Source organism: Oryctolagus cuniculus, chromosome 7 (genome assembly GCF_964237555.1).
Source record: "Oryctolagus cuniculus chromosome 7, mOryCun1.1, whole genome shotgun sequence".
Taxonomy (NCBI): Eukaryota; Metazoa; Chordata; class Mammalia; order Lagomorpha; family Leporidae; genus Oryctolagus; species Oryctolagus cuniculus.
This window is the reverse complement of record NC_091438.1, coordinates 138,724,475-138,741,880: the sequence shown is the minus strand read 5'-3', so window position 1 is coordinate 138,741,880 and position 17,406 is coordinate 138,724,475. Positions and strand designations below refer to the sequence as shown.

At 50.6% G+C, this 17,406-nt stretch overlaps 1 protein-coding gene across 9 annotated transcripts in view; it reads right to left on the bottom strand.

Annotated features, from left to right (window-relative positions):
- CSMD2 (CUB and Sushi multiple domains 2) overlaps positions 1-17,406 on the bottom strand; it is a 618,865-nt gene that overhangs the window by 345,411 nt on the left and 256,048 nt on the right. The gene's annotated exons all lie outside the window — the stretch shown is intronic.

The following is a 17,406-nucleotide window of genomic DNA, read 5'->3' as shown; positions in this document are numbered from 1 at the left end:
AGGACCTCTTCACATGCTACTCCAGGCTGGGGTCATCTCTCCCACCTTTAGGTCTGCAGAACTTGGACCCATGCTGCAGGACCCAGGTCAGGTGCCCCTTCCTTCAGGAAGCCCTCCTTGACTCTCCCACCCTCCTCTGTGTTCCCATAACAGCTTGCGTAAGTTCACACATCACCACCGCCACGCACAGTTCCTTCTGGCTATTGCTTGTCTTTGTAACTGACCGAGGAGGGCAGGGACCTTGCTGCAGCATCACAGAGCCCTAAAACAGAGCACCAAGTTTCCCACGGAGCAAAGCCATCATAGCCAACTTTCATTGAATGCATCTGCCATGCCTGGGACGCCTTGAAACGATTCCATGTAATTATCTCACTTAAACCAATTCCAGTGAGGTAGGTAATTGCCACGCCTCATTTTATACACCAGGAACCTGCACACGGTGAGAAGCTCAGTGCAGGCTGGTGGGGAAATGAGGGATTGACTCAGGAGGGGCACACAGTCCCTCTGGTCCTGTGCCTGTCGGTGGCCCGTCCCGCTCCTCTTAGGAACTCTGCAAATACCAGAGTTGACAGAACTGGACACATAAACACACACACACCCTGTGCTTGTGCTCGGCTGTTCACATAGAGAAACACCTGGATCTCCCCTCTGAGGAAGGGCCTGGCTGGTGCCCAGACTTGGATGGGCACCTGTAGCCACGCCCCTCCCACCCCACCCCAACATGCCAGGCTCACAGTTAGGCTTGCAGGCTGAATGAGCATTTCCCACTCTCCACACCCTGTGGTCAGGAACCACCAGATTCCTCGAAGCTCACGCTGAAACGAGCAGGTGCAGCCCTGTGTTCTAAAGCATCATCTGCAATCAGCAGAAGCGGGAACAGAAGATCTCCGTGGCCTCCGGGAAATCTCTGGGCTCAGGGAAGCTGGAGAGGCTCCTCTGGCCCCCTCTGCCCTGGCTGGTGGGCAAGAGCGAACTCCCACCTGCAGAGGACCCACTCTGCCAGGGGGCAGGAAGGGGACCGCAGAACCGCAGAGGCCTGATGGTTACTCCGCGGGTCACCTGGCACCCCTGCCTCCTCTCTGTGCTGTATGGAACACCTCGAGGATGCCCCATGGTGGGGGGTGGGGAGGCAGACCACAGGGCCGAATATCAGAGGCAGACACGGTTATCATGGGGTTGAGGTTTGCAGTGCAGAAGGAAGAGGTGTGAGATGCAGAAAGGGGAGGTTCAGTGCCCAGGGCCACCATGGCAGGGGTTTATGTGGACTTTTTAGAAAAGAAGCTGCTTGGGGCCAGTGCTGTGCCACAGTAGGTTAAGCATCTGCCCGTGGCCCTGGCATCCTATATGGGTGCCAGTTCATGTCCCAGCTGCTCCACTTTCGAGCCAGCTCCCTGCTAAAGGCCTGGGAAAGCAATGGAAGATGGCCCAAGTGCTTGGAAGATGACCCAAGTGGGAAACCCAGAAGTTGTTTCTGGCTCCTGGTTTCGGAGCAGCACAGCTCCAGCCATTGCAATCAACTGGGGAATGAATCAGCAGGTGGAGATCTCTCTCTCTGTCTCTCCCTTTCTTCCTTCTTTCTTTTTTTAAAGATTTATTTTTATTTATTTGAAAAAGCTGCAGAGAGAGGTAGAGACAGATAGAGAGGTCTTCCATCCTCTGGTTTACTCCCCAGATAGCCACAACAGCCGGAGCTGCGCCGATCCGAAGCCAGGAGCCAGGTGCTTCTTCCGGGTCTCCCATGTGGGTGCAGGGGCCCAAGGACTTGTGCCATCTTCCACTGCTTTCCCAGGCCATAGCAGAGAACTGGATCAGATGAGGAGCAGTCAGGACTAGAACCCGCACCCATATGGGATGCCAGTGCCTCAGGCCAGGGCTTTAATCTGCTGCACCACAGCACCAGCCTCCCTCTCCCTCTTTCTGTCTGTAGCTCTGCCTTTCAAGTAAATAAATAAATCTTTTAAAATACAAAAAGAAGTGGCTGGATAGGGAGAACTCTGGGTGCCCCTTGGCTCTTGTCTGCAAGAAATGGAATCGAACAACCAGCATACATTGCACACAAGCTAGGCACCAGACTCTCCTCCCAGGCCTCATCATGCCGAATTGCAAAGGCAGTGTCAACGTTGCTCCCCTGCCTCCCCCCCGCCCTCCGCCAGGCCGACTCCAGCCAGGAATCCACTCACAGCTGCCCAAAGTTGGGTTTGTGGACCAGTGGCAATGGGGGAGAACGAGTGCCTCCAAGAACCGCAGGGTGCCTCTGTAAGAAGGTACTGGAAGGAACTCACAGCAGGATTTTGTGCTGTGTTAGGTGACCATGTAGGGGGAGGGTTCAAGGGAGTAGAGCTTTGGCCCCATTGGTTGCTGCTAAGAAGGAGCTGTCATGCTCAGGCTGGCTACTCCCAACGTTTTACCTGGAAGGTCGGAGGCAAGAAGCAAGACTAGCGTTGCAATTCAGCAAGATTGGGAGCGAGGGCGCCATGAGGTCGTTTTGGATAGTGGGCAGTGTTCTTATTTTTGTCTGAGGTCAGACATGATTTTGAAGTCGTCTTCTTTTCAACTTAATCCATCAAGTGCACAGAGTGGCCTTGTCTGCTGTTGACATTTTGTAAGATTATTTATGGACAAAGGAAATCCCCAAGGCCTGGGTGCAGCGGCCAGGCTAGTTTGGGATCACCAGGGGCTACTGTTCTCTTTTTCAGTTTCCAGTTCCAATTCCCAGCAACAGGCTCAGAGGGGTTGAATAACTGGTCCAGGTTGTCACAGCTAGGAAGTAGTGCCCGGGTTCCAGGGTTATTGACACTGGGGGGAACCCAGACACTCGACAGTGAGATGGGACAGGAGAGTCTGAGATGACAGGAAGCCAGGCTGACCGCAGGGTGAGACAGAACACAGGGCCTGGAGGCCGAATCTGTCCCTGCTACTTAGCTATGTGGCCTCGGCAATTTGCTGAGCCTCAGACATTGCACTGATGGCTCGATAGGAACACACAAATCTGTTTCCTGGGGTTAGCGTGAGAATAATCCCAGAAGACATGGAGCAGAAAGCAAGGCGATGCCCGGGAAACCAGGACCACTCCGAGCCCTTACTGCACGCCAGGCATGGCCCCTCCCATGGACTAACTCTTCTGTGCTCGTGGCAACCCCAGCAGGCAGATTCTTTTCTAACCACTGGCTTGCAGGTGAGAAGATGGAGGCACAGAGAGCTTAAACCGCATGTCTGAGGTCACACAGCCATCAGCTCATGCAACTCGGGCACTCACTCTGGCTGCAGCTCCCTCACCCCATAGCCTCTCCCATAGCAGCTGCAGGTGCCACCCCTTCCCGTGCTGCGCCAAGTCCAGACCTGCAAGACCCTGGCCGCATTTCCCCGGCAATGGAAGGCCAGGAAAGTCCCCAGGCCCCCGGCTTCTGCTTGCTTCCCTCTAAGTTACTCGCTTTGGCTCTGGTTCAGACAGCATTCATTTTCCTGTAGAAGGTCAGAACATTCTTGGCATGACGGAAACACAGATTCAGGTCGCCGTAGTCGATAGATCAAATAAAATAGAGTATTGCCTTATTGGTATTTCCACACCTTCCAGGAAGAACTGAAGTCAGACAAAACGCTGCGAAAGGAGTCAAAACGGAAGAGGCTGGGAGCACCAACCCAAGGCTGTAGCACCAGCGCCCTCTGGGCAAGATGGACGCGTGGGCTGAAGGCAAATGGCTGCCTGGGAGGGAGGGGACAGGCCACTCTAGGTCCCCCGATCCATCACAGCAGAAGACTGATGCATGGTGCAAGCCTAAGCGTTCACTTCGCCTCTCCCGCTCCTGCGGAGTGGGTTTACAGGCCGCGTCACACGTTTTGGGAGAATGGGAGGCTGGGATTCCCAGCTCCGGCGACACCAGTGACCAAGGTCCCTATGCTGCTGATCCGGCCAGTCAGTGCCCCTGCTGTACTTGGGGGAGACGGAGGCCTGGCACGCACATCCAGCCTCTCCCTGCTGTTTGGGTCCGGTCTCGATCCTCGCCATCCACGTGGCTGAGGCTCATCTGTTCTTAATTATACCTCTAAATCCCAGGGCCTTACGACTTGGCGACTCTGGGAGACGGAGCTGCTCAGGGGCTTCCCAGCAGTCTCCACAAGCCCTGGTGTTTACAGAGCTCCCCTTGGCAGACGGGGAGCGCCGGGGACACAACACCGCAGGGGTGAGAACGGCCTGAGACTGCTCCCGAACTCTCGGGCCCTTCCTCCCTAGGATTTTGCTGGGCTCGAGGACAGGAACGTAAAGAGCTGCTTTTTCCATTACCTCCTGAGCGAGGCCAGAGAGAAGACAGCGAGGCTCTAAGTGGAGGGGAGGCCTGGGTGAGCTCGCTCACCCGCGCTCCCTTCTCGGGGCCTGCCCTGCACTCTGCCCCTCTGGCCTGGCTGCTGAAGGGGTGGGCTCCCCGCACTGTGCTTGGACACCCCCCCCGAATGTGCCCCTTCTGAGCAGCAGCTGATTGGACAAGGAGAGAACACGTGACTAATGAGCAGAGCCAATGAGAATCGCTCCTTGACAACTGGACTTAAGAGATGTAGGAAAAGAGGCAGTCAGTTGGGCCTCTGGAACCGCAAGGTCAGGTAGACTCCTGGGGCTGGAGTGCCCCCCCTCCCCCCGGGGGGGGGGGCCATGCATTTTGACGAACAGAGAGAAGAGGAGTAAAGCCAGGAGTCATCCCATGAGGCCATTACCGCATGCAATTGAAGCACTGGAAATCGCCTGAGACTCCTGCTTTGTCTTCTCAGATATGTCACAACTTCCCTTCAGCTTCGGTAGAACACAAGGCCAGCAGCTCCTGGGGATCCTTGTACACGAAATGGGATCAACCACCCTGGCCATCTAACGGGGACAGCCAGCATCACAGGTGAGCGAGGGACCAGCGAGTGCCTGGTCCATTCCGGAGACCCCTGCTGACTTTCATCAGACGCCAACATGGGCCTCCCTGGAGCTGCTGGGGCGTGGGGCCAGCTGCCCTGACCTCTGCAGCTGGAAGGAGAAACAGGGACCAAAGGCCCTGCCGAGGAGTCATTGTGGTGACACAGCACAGCCACCTGCTCCCCGCGTTGATCAAGGCCACGGACAGGGAGCACGGCTCCATGAACAACCCACGCTGATCTGTCTGCCTGCCCCAGCGCTGGCCCCAGTCTGCGTGAGAAAGACCCATGGAAGGGCAGGCCTGGAAGGGGCACCTCAGGGAGGCCCCAGGACAGAACAGGATTGCCACAAACGAGAAAAGCAAGCCTCCAACACAGTCCTGAAGGCTCACCCTTCCAATTTCCATCCCAGGACTCCAAGGAGCTCCCACTGCTTGCAGGGCAGCCGCGGGGAGGGAAAGGGGTCTTGCTGTGTTTTGCAGCCCTGTGATCCCCACAGGGAGGAAAGCAAAGATCTTCCCGCAAGTCTGCAGGGCTGAAACACAAGTTCTTGGGCTGCAAGGAAAGGGTCATTCTCACTACCAAGGTAGCAAGGTGCTGTCTCGGGTTCGGAGCCCCCACTGTCCTTGCTCCAGTGGATACGGACCGGAACCATGCAGAGCCGGCTTGGCGGGGGCTCCCCCGAATGAACCGTGTGGGACTGGGGTGGCTTTGCAGATGCTAGCTTTGGTTCAGCCTTGGTTTAATCACACAGCTAGGGCCAGAGTCTCCAGCAAGCAATTCATCATGAATACCACTCCCTTTCGTCAAACCGATTCTGGAGTCCACTTCCTCTATCTCCGATGCCATGGGGCATGGAATTTGAGTCCCTGGAGCCTGGTTGGTTAACCACTCACCCAAGCGTGGCCCATCTGCCTGGCTGCTCTTCTCCAGGCTCGGGTCCCCCTTCTTGCTCTGCTGTGGGCTGGGTGTGGAGATCATCCCCCTAAGAATTCAGATTTATCCTCCTCATTGCTAGTAACTCACAGGCATTCCTGACCTGAAATTCACACTAGCACCTGAGACCTGTGCTCATGTCATTCCTTTAGACTTTTGCCTTTTCAAAAATGCCAGCCCCGACGGCAGTGGAGTTCACCTCACTCCCTCTAACACCATGACCGTGAGCACTGGCGTTAGAGGAGAGGACTGGCTTTGTAGTCGGCTCACAACGACTAGCAAATGATAAACCTGGGCAAGGTATCCAACCCCATTCTTCCGAGATGCATTTTCCTCTCCCATGTAAAGGAGTTATTCAAATGTATTTGACATGACTGGTGTAGAACAAATGAGAGAACGAATGAGATGATGGATAGAAAGAACTTACACAGTGCATCCCACCCAGTGCTAATACGGTAGAGTCACCGAGAGCTTACCATATTTTAAGTTCTGTGCACAGCACTTTGTGCCAGTATTACGTTATTTAATCTGCACAATAATCTTGTGAGCTCCTATGATCCTGGATTTTTAAATGAGAAATCTGAGGCTTAAAAGGGTAAGTGAATCGCTCAGGCTCAACAGCTGCTTAGTGCTGGAGCCAGCACTGATTACGACCTCACAGACACCAGCGATTATGCTTTATCTAATTTGATGTCTTAGTACAGTGCTCAATCTATGGGAGGCGTTCGATGATGTGTGCTGAATGCTTACGTGGCTCCAAAGTCAGTGACCCTTCGCATAACTGGGTGGAGAGCTCAGCTCTACCAAATTATTGTTTCTCTTTCTCTCTCTGTGTGTGTGTGTGTTTTTAAGAGGACAAGAGCACTAGTTGTTTTATTTCTGCCAGTTGTGTTCTTATCTCTAATATCTAAGATCTATTACTGGATCTTTTTTTTTTATCTTTTATTTAATGAATATAAATTTCCAAAGTACGACTCATGGATTACAATGGCTCCCCCCCCATACCGTCCCTCCCACCCACAACCCTCCCCTTTCCCACTCCCTCTCCCCTTCCATTCACATCAAGATTCATTTTCGATTATCTTAATATACAGAAGATCAGCTTAGTATACCTTAAGTAAGGATTTCAACAGTTTGCTCCCACACAGAGACATAAAGTGAAAAATAATAGATGATTTTTTTTAAATGATGATGAAATCAGATCAGACCTATTGTCATGTTTAATCCCTATTACTGGATCTTTTAATACATTCAGACATTTTCTCTCAAATGGATATCTTTCCATACAGCCTATTCTTTAACCAAAGATTTAGCCATCTTAACTCACAGATTCAGAACTTTGGACAGAGCTAGGATTTTGGAGCTAATGCACAGGCAGTATTGGATTTGCATTTAAACACTATTTACATTAAATGTGTGGCCTGTATATGAGAAAATATTGCAGTCTCCACTTCCAGCTCAGCGGTTCTGGCTCTCTCTCCCTTCTCATATAGTCTGTGTGATGAGAAAGTTTGCCATAAAGATTTTATGACTCCAAGAGAAACATTCCTCAAACTGGATTTATTTCAAAGGAATCGCTCTGAAGCTGGCGTTTGTTGTTTAAAGGGGAAGCAAAGCTCATATTGGTGGAATTCCTGTATTCCAATAAAGCCCAAATGCAGCAGAATATACCCTTAATGTCTGCCAGGTGAACAACTTCTTCCATTTGGTTCACATCAACAGGCTCTTGATAAAGCATTCTCGGTATCTCTGCGTGCATACTTGAAACCTGATAGCTGATAATAAGCATGCACTCTTTCCCCCATTCACACCAGGACAAGGAGGAAGGTAACTACTTTATTGGTCCTTTCAGACCTGCACGCTTGGGGAAAAAAACTGCCTTTTTGATGCCCGGCACGAACTGAACACTGCAAGGCACACAAGCGCTTGCTCTGCCCTTGGTGGCCCCCTCCCTGGCTGGTGGGGGAGAGACGCAGACCCACATGCAATGCACTACGCAGTGAGATAAGGGCTAAGAGAGAAGTAGGTACAAGAGCCTGCTAGCTGGGAACACGTTCTACAACCGTCTGCCTGATAAACTCCTACCCAGTCCTCAAGAACTCTCCTCCTCAATCCTTCCTGCCTCTCCAAGACAGAGTTAATCTTCCTTCCTAGGGGTTCCCCCAAAAACCTTAGAGAAACATCAGGCGGGAATGCCGAGCACCACACCAGGTGATGGTATGGATCTCTAACGAATGTTCTGCAGTGGAAGAGGGCAGGAAGCAACTAGGCATCAGCAAGGGGCGGAGATGCCTGAATTGAAGGTCCTGGCAGGCGGGCAGAGCAGGAGGGACCGAGACACGGCAGCACGGGTGGCTGTGACGTGGAGAGGTGGGCGGGTGGCAGCTGCAGCCTGGTGCACAGGCCAGGTGTGGGCAGGGTGGGGAGAAGAGCCTGGGGTAGGATGTGTCCGATTCTAGCAGTCTCCACGAGGACGAATGCTCTGCGCCGTGGAGGTGGCGGTGGGAGCTGTGAAAATATTTTAACTGGTACTGAGTGCTCTCTGTTGTACCCAGGAGGTAATTTATGCTAGTCGTAAAATTTTCAGAAAATACACAAGAACGTAAAAAAAAAGTACATTAATACCCCATTCCGAACTGAGGGTGTTAACATGTTTTGCTTTAATGGCGAGTAAATATGTGTGTGTGCAAAATTTTTAGATTATAGTGTACATTTAGTTTTGTGTGTTGATTTTTCCATTTAATATCACAGATTAAGCATTTTCCAGTTTCTTTGAAATTCTGCGAGATTGTAATTTTAATTGCCACATGTTTTATTAGCCCCAGGCACCTCAGTTTATGGAACCATTTATGTTGGACATAAACTGTTTCCTCTTCCTGACTATGATAAATAACACTGCAGTGAACATCCTTTACATATCTGATGTCTCTCTTTCCTCAATACATGTTCCTAGAAGCCATATGCACATTTTCTATTGTAGTCATGGCTGTGAAATAACCTTCCACAAAGGTGATGCCAATTATAAGCCCAAGGCAAGCAGGCGAAACAAGCAGCCTCAGATGAGACAGCCTTTGGGCGGAGGCTGCGACTCAACCACCGGCTGCTGGAGAACTTGGGTGGCGATGGGGGCGTGGCCCGAGGTGACCCAGTCTGCAGGGTGAGACGGACTCTGGGAAGACGGGTGGTTGAGTGGGCGTGGAAGGACTGGCCACCCTGCACACCCCATGTGATTTCATACCCTCTGCTCAGGGCATGGCTTTTCCCGGCGTGGGGCTGGCCTTCATGGGCGGGCCACATGTGAAAACTCACCAGTTCTTCTGGAAGTCAGTTTGAGGGGGACTCCCCACTAAAGCATGGGTTCCCTGCAGAGTCAGCACTTGGTGTGATCAGCCATACAGGAGACCGGGGGCTCTTGCCCCTCCAGGGGTCGCCCGTGCCTTCTGTCGCCTCATGATTAAGACAGTGAAGGAGAGAAGCCTCAAGATGTGTGGCCCTGTCAATCCTCACCCTGAACGGTGACCCAACTACTCCCTCCCCCACCTCCCTTCTCTCCATGGCCACAACGCAGTGACGGACACCTGGGTCGAACATGAGGCCCCCAGTCGGGGAGGAGACCCATCAATGCTCCCTATCTCAGGCACCACTGGCCCAGGCACACCAGCCCACTTCATCAACCCCTCTGCAATGCTCCCTCTGGCACTGCCCTGCCCCCACCTAACACCGCCATGGGGATCCCCCGCCCCGAAGCTGTCCTATTCAATTAGATTCTACCTGGTACAGAGTCAAGGTTTGATTCCTGCAGCTACCCAGTGAGTCAGCTTCCGCCAATTACCTGGGCCTTCTTCCATAGGATGGGCCCTTCCCTGGCCCAGAAGCAGGTGCCAAGTTCTGCTCAGCAGGTGCCGTGCTAGCCTGTAAGTGCCAGGCAGACCTGGGGACTCAGTGTTGACTGCTGGCACCCAGCTGTGTGTCCTTAGGCAAGTTTCTCAGAATCTCCAAGGCCTGGATGGTTTCCTGGACCATAAGTGGAGGGTGAAGAGGACAAAGCAAAATGCCAACAGTGCGGCCAATGGCGGAGCGCTGTGAGATGCAGGTGCCTCACACTTGTCCTATCTCGGTCAGTCTTTCTCAAAGGTGGTCTTTGATCCACGACTTCTAGATGACCTGGGCTCAGTATCGGAAATGGTGACTGGGTCCTGGCTTCATCTACTCAGGCACCGCCCCCGCCCCACTCCAGGGAAGAATGGGATCCGGAAACGTTCTCTGGTCAAGTTCAGGGAGCATCCATGGCACCAAGGAGTCGGCAGACCTCGAACAGGCAGAACTCTCCCAGGTCGCGGGGAAGGGGTCCACCATCCGGGACACCCCCTCATCTCTGGGACCACAGCCCTAACCTGGACAGCAGGTGCCCCCTTTCTGAGACATCTCACTCTTAGGCTCACTCCCAGGAGAGAATTGGGATGTGTCCCCACTGAGCTATGTGTTGTAATCACTGCCCAGACACGTGCGCTCTTCCTCTGCAACGCACATAGTAAGACCTTGACATTCAATCTCGCAACTCGGCGGCCCCTTGGGACAAAGACAGATGAAGCCCTGGAGGCCCAGGGAGGTTAAGCAACTTGCCCAAGGTTGTACAGTGACATAAGTGGATCAGATTGCTTGACTTCTAAGACATATCAGGGAACGACATCAAAGAACATGCACAGAGCAGATCTGCTGCCAGTGGTGCAGGCAGAAAAAGCTGCCCTGCCCAGACAGACGCCCCTTAAGACATCTGTCCTCCAAACCCCGAGTGCTTATCCTGGCTTATGGAGGAAGGAAGCAGTGTTATCTGCCCCAAGATGATTAGGACAACAATGAACTTAAATCTCAGCCGCTGCTGGAGAGTATCTGCTTCTGAATTCAATTTGGCTCAATTCAATCCAATTTAAGTCAGTGCGGTTATCGGGTGTCCACCGTGTGCCACGTAATGACCGGCTGCAGAAGGCCCAGGGAGATGCACAGGGCTCTTTGGGGAATTCATCATGAACCCAGGTAAGAATGGGGGTGCTGGGAACTGGGGTTCAGGGTGGGAGTCTTGTGCGTGGCCCTGGAGTATGTAGGAGGAGAATTTGCTGAGTTCCTACACTGGTCCCCGGCCAGCAGCAAGTTTTGTAATTAGTGGCTAATTAGAAGTGTGCATTCCATGCCTGTGTTTCTCATAAGCTATGCAGACAGAGGAAGATACCATCGGTTTAGTAGGGGTTCTCTGGCACGAAACATATGACAGGAATTGGGATTTGATATGTGATTGAGGGCAGGGACTCTAGCAACAGAGAAGATGGCTTTGCTGCGCCCCAGCTGAGCTCACTGAATAGGCTATGTTGACTTTATGAGCCTCAGTGTTCTCATCTATAAAAGGGGAATGAAACCAACGCCCATCTCAGAGTTACTGAAAGGGTGCACACAGAACAGGCATATCAGTGTTCAGTACAGCCCGAGGGCAGAGAGAGAGAGAGAGAGAGAGAGAGAGAGAGAGAGAGTCTGCTAATACCCTTCTTATTCTGAACTTTGGAAAAAAAATCACCTTCAGAATTCCAATCCCAAATTGAATAAGGAAATGTAGAAGAGCAAGGCACAGTGCAGCAGTGACAGCCCAGTGCAAGTCCCTGGGTGCTTAGCCAAGGGCCTGGACTCTACCCCATGGGGGGAGTGGCCAGGAAGGGAGACATTGGGAAGGATCCCAGGAGCCAGGGTGGAGTGTGGGTGTCAGGGAGAAATTCTGGAGACCAGCAGGAGGCCACATCCATGTTGTGGGCATGACAGCACCTGCACAAGGCTGGGGCCCTGGTGGTGTAGAGAAACAAGCTGGAAAGATGCTCAGGAGGTCAAACTGGCAGGGCTGGGCAAGCAAGAGCGGGCAGCAGGTGGTAGGTGCCAGCCTGGGGAAGTGTCCACGCAGGAGAGGCTCCAGCTGCGGGCCCGGCTAGGGGGAGGTGGTGGCTTCCATGGAGGCTGGGCTTGCTGCTCCTCCCTCAGCCCTGACTGCAGACAGAGCAGGGCATGGTGGGCAGCCACGCAACCGGCCTCAGAGACTATAGCTGGGGCCAGTCGGCAGCTACGAGAAAGCGTTTCCCCCTTGGCGGATGGGTTTCTTCGAAGGTCGCTCCTTGTAAGGACACCTCCAGAGTTGGTTCGGGAAAATTCCCTTGAGCCACCAGCCAGGTCAACGACACCTACTGGTTCAGAGCTACTTTGTGCCGAATGCCATCATCCATTCACTCTCATACAGCCTTCAACATGACTGCAGAGAAGTAGCTGCACATTTTACAGATAAGCAAACTGAGGCTGGGCTGGCTCTTTTATGTTGACTACCACCCAGCTCTTCAGTGGAGGATTCAAACCCATCCCTCCCCCAGCTCCAACGTCCATGCTCTTTTCGCTACAGCATATTTCACAATCTTTCATTTTTAAGTCTCAGTGCTCCAGACACGCACACATGGCCAGTGGCGGTGTAAAATGATGTAATGCTTTTAGAAAGTAATTTGGCAATACGAATCCAGAGTCTTAAAAAAAAATTCATTCTGGGAATTGCTCCTAAAGAAATAATCATAAATTCAGGGGAAAAAATGCTTTACACTGTTATGTGTTCCTCGCAGTGAGATTTATAACATGGACAACCAGAGAAGAAACAGGAATGGTTAAGTAAATTGTGATACATCCATATAATGGAATATCGTGAGGCCAAGGGTGTCAAATAGAAGATACCCCAATGGCATACACTCAAGTTCATCAGGACAGAGGTGTACACAGCGCCACCTGGTGGTGGTGCCCCAGAGCCACTGGGGTCCACTGGGGCACTGCCCTTCCAATCTCCATCTGCCCCTTTCTGGTCACTCCCGATTTTTAAAAATAGCATTATTTGGGGCATGTGTTGTGGTGCAGCAGAGTAAGTCAGTAGATAGACGATGGATTCCCTCTCTCTCTCTGTGTATGTCTGCTTTTCAGATAAATAAATAAATAAATCTTTTTTGTTTAAAGATTTTATTTATTTGAGAGGTAGAGTTAGACAGTGAGAGGGAGAGACAGAGAGAAAGATCTTCAATCTACTGGTTCACTCCCCAAATTGCTGCAACGGCCAGAACTGGGCCAATCCAAAACCAGGAGCCAGGAGCTTCTTCTGGACCTCCCACGTGAGTGCAGGGGCCCGAGCACTTGAGCCATCTTCCACTGCTTTCCAAGGCACATTAGTAGGGGCTGGACTGGAAGCAGGGCAGCTGCGACTTAAGCCAGTGCTCTGACAGGGGATGCTGGTGTCGCAGGTAGTAGCTTAGCCCAATGTGCCACAATGCTGGCCCCTGCCACTTCTCTTTAATACAGCCCTGCAGGCACTTGCCTTATAAGAAGCTTAAAAAAAGAAAAGAAAAAAAATCCTATACATATTGGAAAGGAAGAAAGAGAATTATTTTACTTGTAGCTAATCTGATTGTCTACCCCAGAAAATCTAAAATAATCAACTTTAAAACTATTAGAGCTAAAGAGAGAGTTCATCCAGTCAGATGTCTGGTTACAAAAGAAATGTACAAAAATCAAGTTTCTTTTTTTTTTTTACAGATTTATTTATTTATTTGAAAGAGTTACACAGAGAAAGAAAGAAAGGTCTTCCATCTGATGGTTCACTCCCCAGTTGGCCGCAATGTTCGGAGCTGTGCCAATATGAAGCCAGGAGCCAGGTGCTTCTTCTGGGTCTCCCATGTGGGTGCAGGGGCCCAAAGACTTGGGCCATCTTCTACTGCTTTCCCAGGCTACAGTAGAGAGCTGGATTGGAAGAGGAGCAGCCGGGACTAGAACTGGCACCCATATGGGATGCTGGTGCTTCAGGCCAGGGCGTTAACCTGCTGCACCACAGCACCAGCCCCCCAAAATCAAGTTTCTTATTTACCAACAATAAGCAATAGAAAATACAATGGGAAAATGACCCTATTCATAAATGCAAGGGAAAAAACAAAACTGTCAAGATACCTACGAATAAACTTCACAAGGAACTTACCAGGCCCCCAGGATGAAGACTCTAACAATCTATTAAACACCATAAACAGGACCTGAAAAATGCAGGCCTGCAGAGGAAGAAGCACTGCTGGAGAAACACGAGCGCTCAGAATTCAGCTATAAAGTCAGAGAAATGGCAGACAAAGTCACAGTGGGCTCTCTTTGGGAAGCAACTCTGAGGAACTTCCTCTAATTTTCATCTGGAAAAGTTAAGTGCACAAGGACTGCCAACACACAGCGGGTTAACTTGCTGCCCGTGACACCAGCATCCCACATGAGCACCAGTTCAAGTGCTGCCTGCTCCACTTCCAAACCAGCTCCCTGCCAATGCTCCTGGGAAAGCACCAGAAGATGGCCCAAATGTCTGGGCCCCTGCCACTTACATGGGAGACCCAGAAGAAGCTCCCGGCTCCCGGCTTCGGCCTGATACAGCCCTGGCCATTGTGGCCACTTGGAGAATGAACCAGCGGATGGAAGATTTCTCTTTCTGTGTCTCTCTCTGCCTCGTTCTGTCTCTGTCTCTCTCTGGCTTTGCCTTTCAAATAGATCAGTAAATCATAAAAGAAAAAAAAAAAGAATTGACAATACTGGGGTAGGCAGTCTGGAACAGGGTAAGTCACTGCTGGGGATGCAGCTTGCTGCTAGTGTGCCTGGGAGGCACCAAATCACGCCCAAATACTTGGTTTCTTGCCACCCTCACGGGAGATGTGGATGAAGTTCCTGGCTCCTGGCTTTGGCCTGGCCCAGCCCTGGCTGTTGCAGGCATTTGGGGAGTGAACTAGCAGATGGAAGATCTCTCTCTCCTCTCTCCCCACATCTCTCTCTGTTACTCTGCTTTTCAAATAAATAAATAAATCTTTTCAAACAAACTTAGAATCACCAAAAAAAAATGGTTTAAAAGTGAAAATAATGAGGGAAGTTTCTCCCACTCAAAGACAAAAATTCGTATAAAACTGTGGGTAAGTTGAGTTGCTACAATTGATACAGAAATAGAACAGGCAGATTGAGAAGAGGACAATGTCCAGACACAGACCATGCATCGACGTAAGCTTGAGTTTATGAGAAAAGGACTATTTCAAATCAGAAATGACAGATTTGGGGGAAAATTCATTATTCATTGGGAGCTAAAATAAAGCTAGACCTAGAGCTCAAACTTGGTACAAAAGCATAACTCAGATTAAAAAGCTAAGTGCGAAATATAAAACTCAGAGTTCTAGAAGAAATAGAGAAAACTATTTTTATCATCTCCAAGTGAGGAGGTATTTGCAGCTATGACACAATAGTCAGGCATTTTATGCGATCGAATCATGAGATCAGCCGATTTGATCACATCGAAGTCTAAGTTTCGGCTATGAAGGAGAATAAAGCAAAGCAAGAAGTCACTGATTGATAGAATTCTTTTTACAGCACACATATTAATGTTTGCAATATACAAAGAGCTCCCACAAGTCAATAGGAAAACCCTTATAACCCAACAGAAGAACAGGTGAGGAGTTAAAATAGGCAATTCAGAGAACAACATCAGAGAGATCACGAACACACCACGAGATGATCAACGACACTGATAACTGCAGGAAGGGTAATCAAAAGAACAAGGTGCTATTTTTCACCCATTTCAATGGATAAACCAACAGAACTTTAACTCAGGAAGGACATAGGGAAGCATCCGGTTTCATACAAGATTGATGGTGGCGTTGAATTGGCAGCCTTTTTGCATGACACTTTGGCAGGATCTAAATTTAAAAATAATGTATACTCTGACCCAGAAATCCCACTTTGAGGAAGCCTACGGAAGCCAGCCTATGAATGCACAAGCGTGCATAAAGATAGACCCACGGTGACGTCAACCTTACACTGTTTGAAAGAGTGAAAAAATAATTTTTTTTTTTGACAGGCAGAGTTAGACAGTGAGAGAGAGAGAGAGAGACAGAGAGAAAGGTCTTCCTTTTTCCGTTGGTTTACCCCCCAAGTGGCTGCTACCGGCCAGTGCGCTGCGCCGATCCAAAGTCAGGAACCAGGTGCTTCCTCCTGGTCTCCCATGCAGGTGCAGGGCCCCAGGACCTGGGCCATCCTCCACTGCCTTCCCAGGCCACAGCAGAGAGCTGGACTGGAAGAGGAGCAACCGGGACAGAATCCGGCGCCCCAACCAGGACTAGAACCCGGCGTGCTGGTGCCGCAGGCAGAGGAGTAGCCTAGTGAGCCACGGCGCTGGCCGAAAAAATGTAATATTAAACAAGTGTTAAAAAGTGATGACGCACACACACACGCACACACACACACACTGACAAACAAGAAAAATCTCTAATAAGATACCAAAAACAAGCTGCAGGATATTATGTTTATGTTCAAGCTCTTGTCCTGTGAGTGTGAGAACACCTGGAGATGCAGGTCTACAAGGCTATTTATCAGCTCATTAATGATGTGTGCCTCTGGGGAGACAGTGCGATTAGGATGGGGCAGACACACAGAAGACTCTAACATTTAACTCCATGTTCTTGGGTGTGTTCAGAATTTTTCACCATGAGCTTGAATTGCTTTTGTAAATAACAAACATAGATGGAGATATGTATGTCTACATATACACACAATACACTATATATACACACACACATTCATACGTATGTACACACACACACTATATATACACACACATTCATAAATACTGTACGAACAAAGTTCTTTATTAAAAACCAAACAAAGCCATGCTTTAAAACAACACAGAAGGAAATGCATAAGAACTTTCCCCTGTGAGAGTTTATCTACATTTTCCTCTATTTTTTAAATTGTCTTTGATGACCACGCTTTTCATTTATAATGGAAATAAAAAATGCATGCCCTTTTTTCTTCATAAGTTCTGCTTGCTTTTTTGCTGGAAACCAATTCTGTAAAACAGGCACTCTTCCTCCCTTCTCCACTGGGGCTGGTTGGGTGATTCTGCAGCAGAAAGTGGGGGGTGGGCATTTGTGGGCCCAAAGCACTGATAAGAATACATTAGTAGTAGGTGAATGACCCAGTGCGGATGGGAGTGAGAGCAAATGGGTTTGGTGAAAGGGCCCACGATAACTCATTAAAAGTGATTAATGGGATGTTCCCAGCATAATAGCATGTGTGTAAAAAATTGACGATGCTTTATGATGACTGTGAATGGATCATCACGCTGTCCATCCATCCAATCCTCACACCAGGATCAACACCCCGGGCACATCTCTGCCTGGTACGAGCCGGACGGCTGAGGATGGGGACGGCATGAAGACAGAGAATGAAAAGGGCTCGGAAGAAAGCAAGGGCGAGTGGCTCGGAGCCAGCACTGGCCGGGTGCCGCTGGGCTCTCGGGCACCACTTGAGGGGCACCGTGAGGGGTGAGTCGCCCAGCTGGATGGGTTTCTCTGGCCCTTCCCAGGAGCCTCCCAAAGAGGGCGAGAGAAGAGGGAGGAAGAGGAAGTGACGCCTTGGGGAGCTTGCACCCACGCAGCTTTCGAGAGAATGAGTCTGATCGCCGAGCCCGTTCCTCCTCCCCAGGCCGAGGTCTGAAACTTCTCGGGGCGGCTTCAG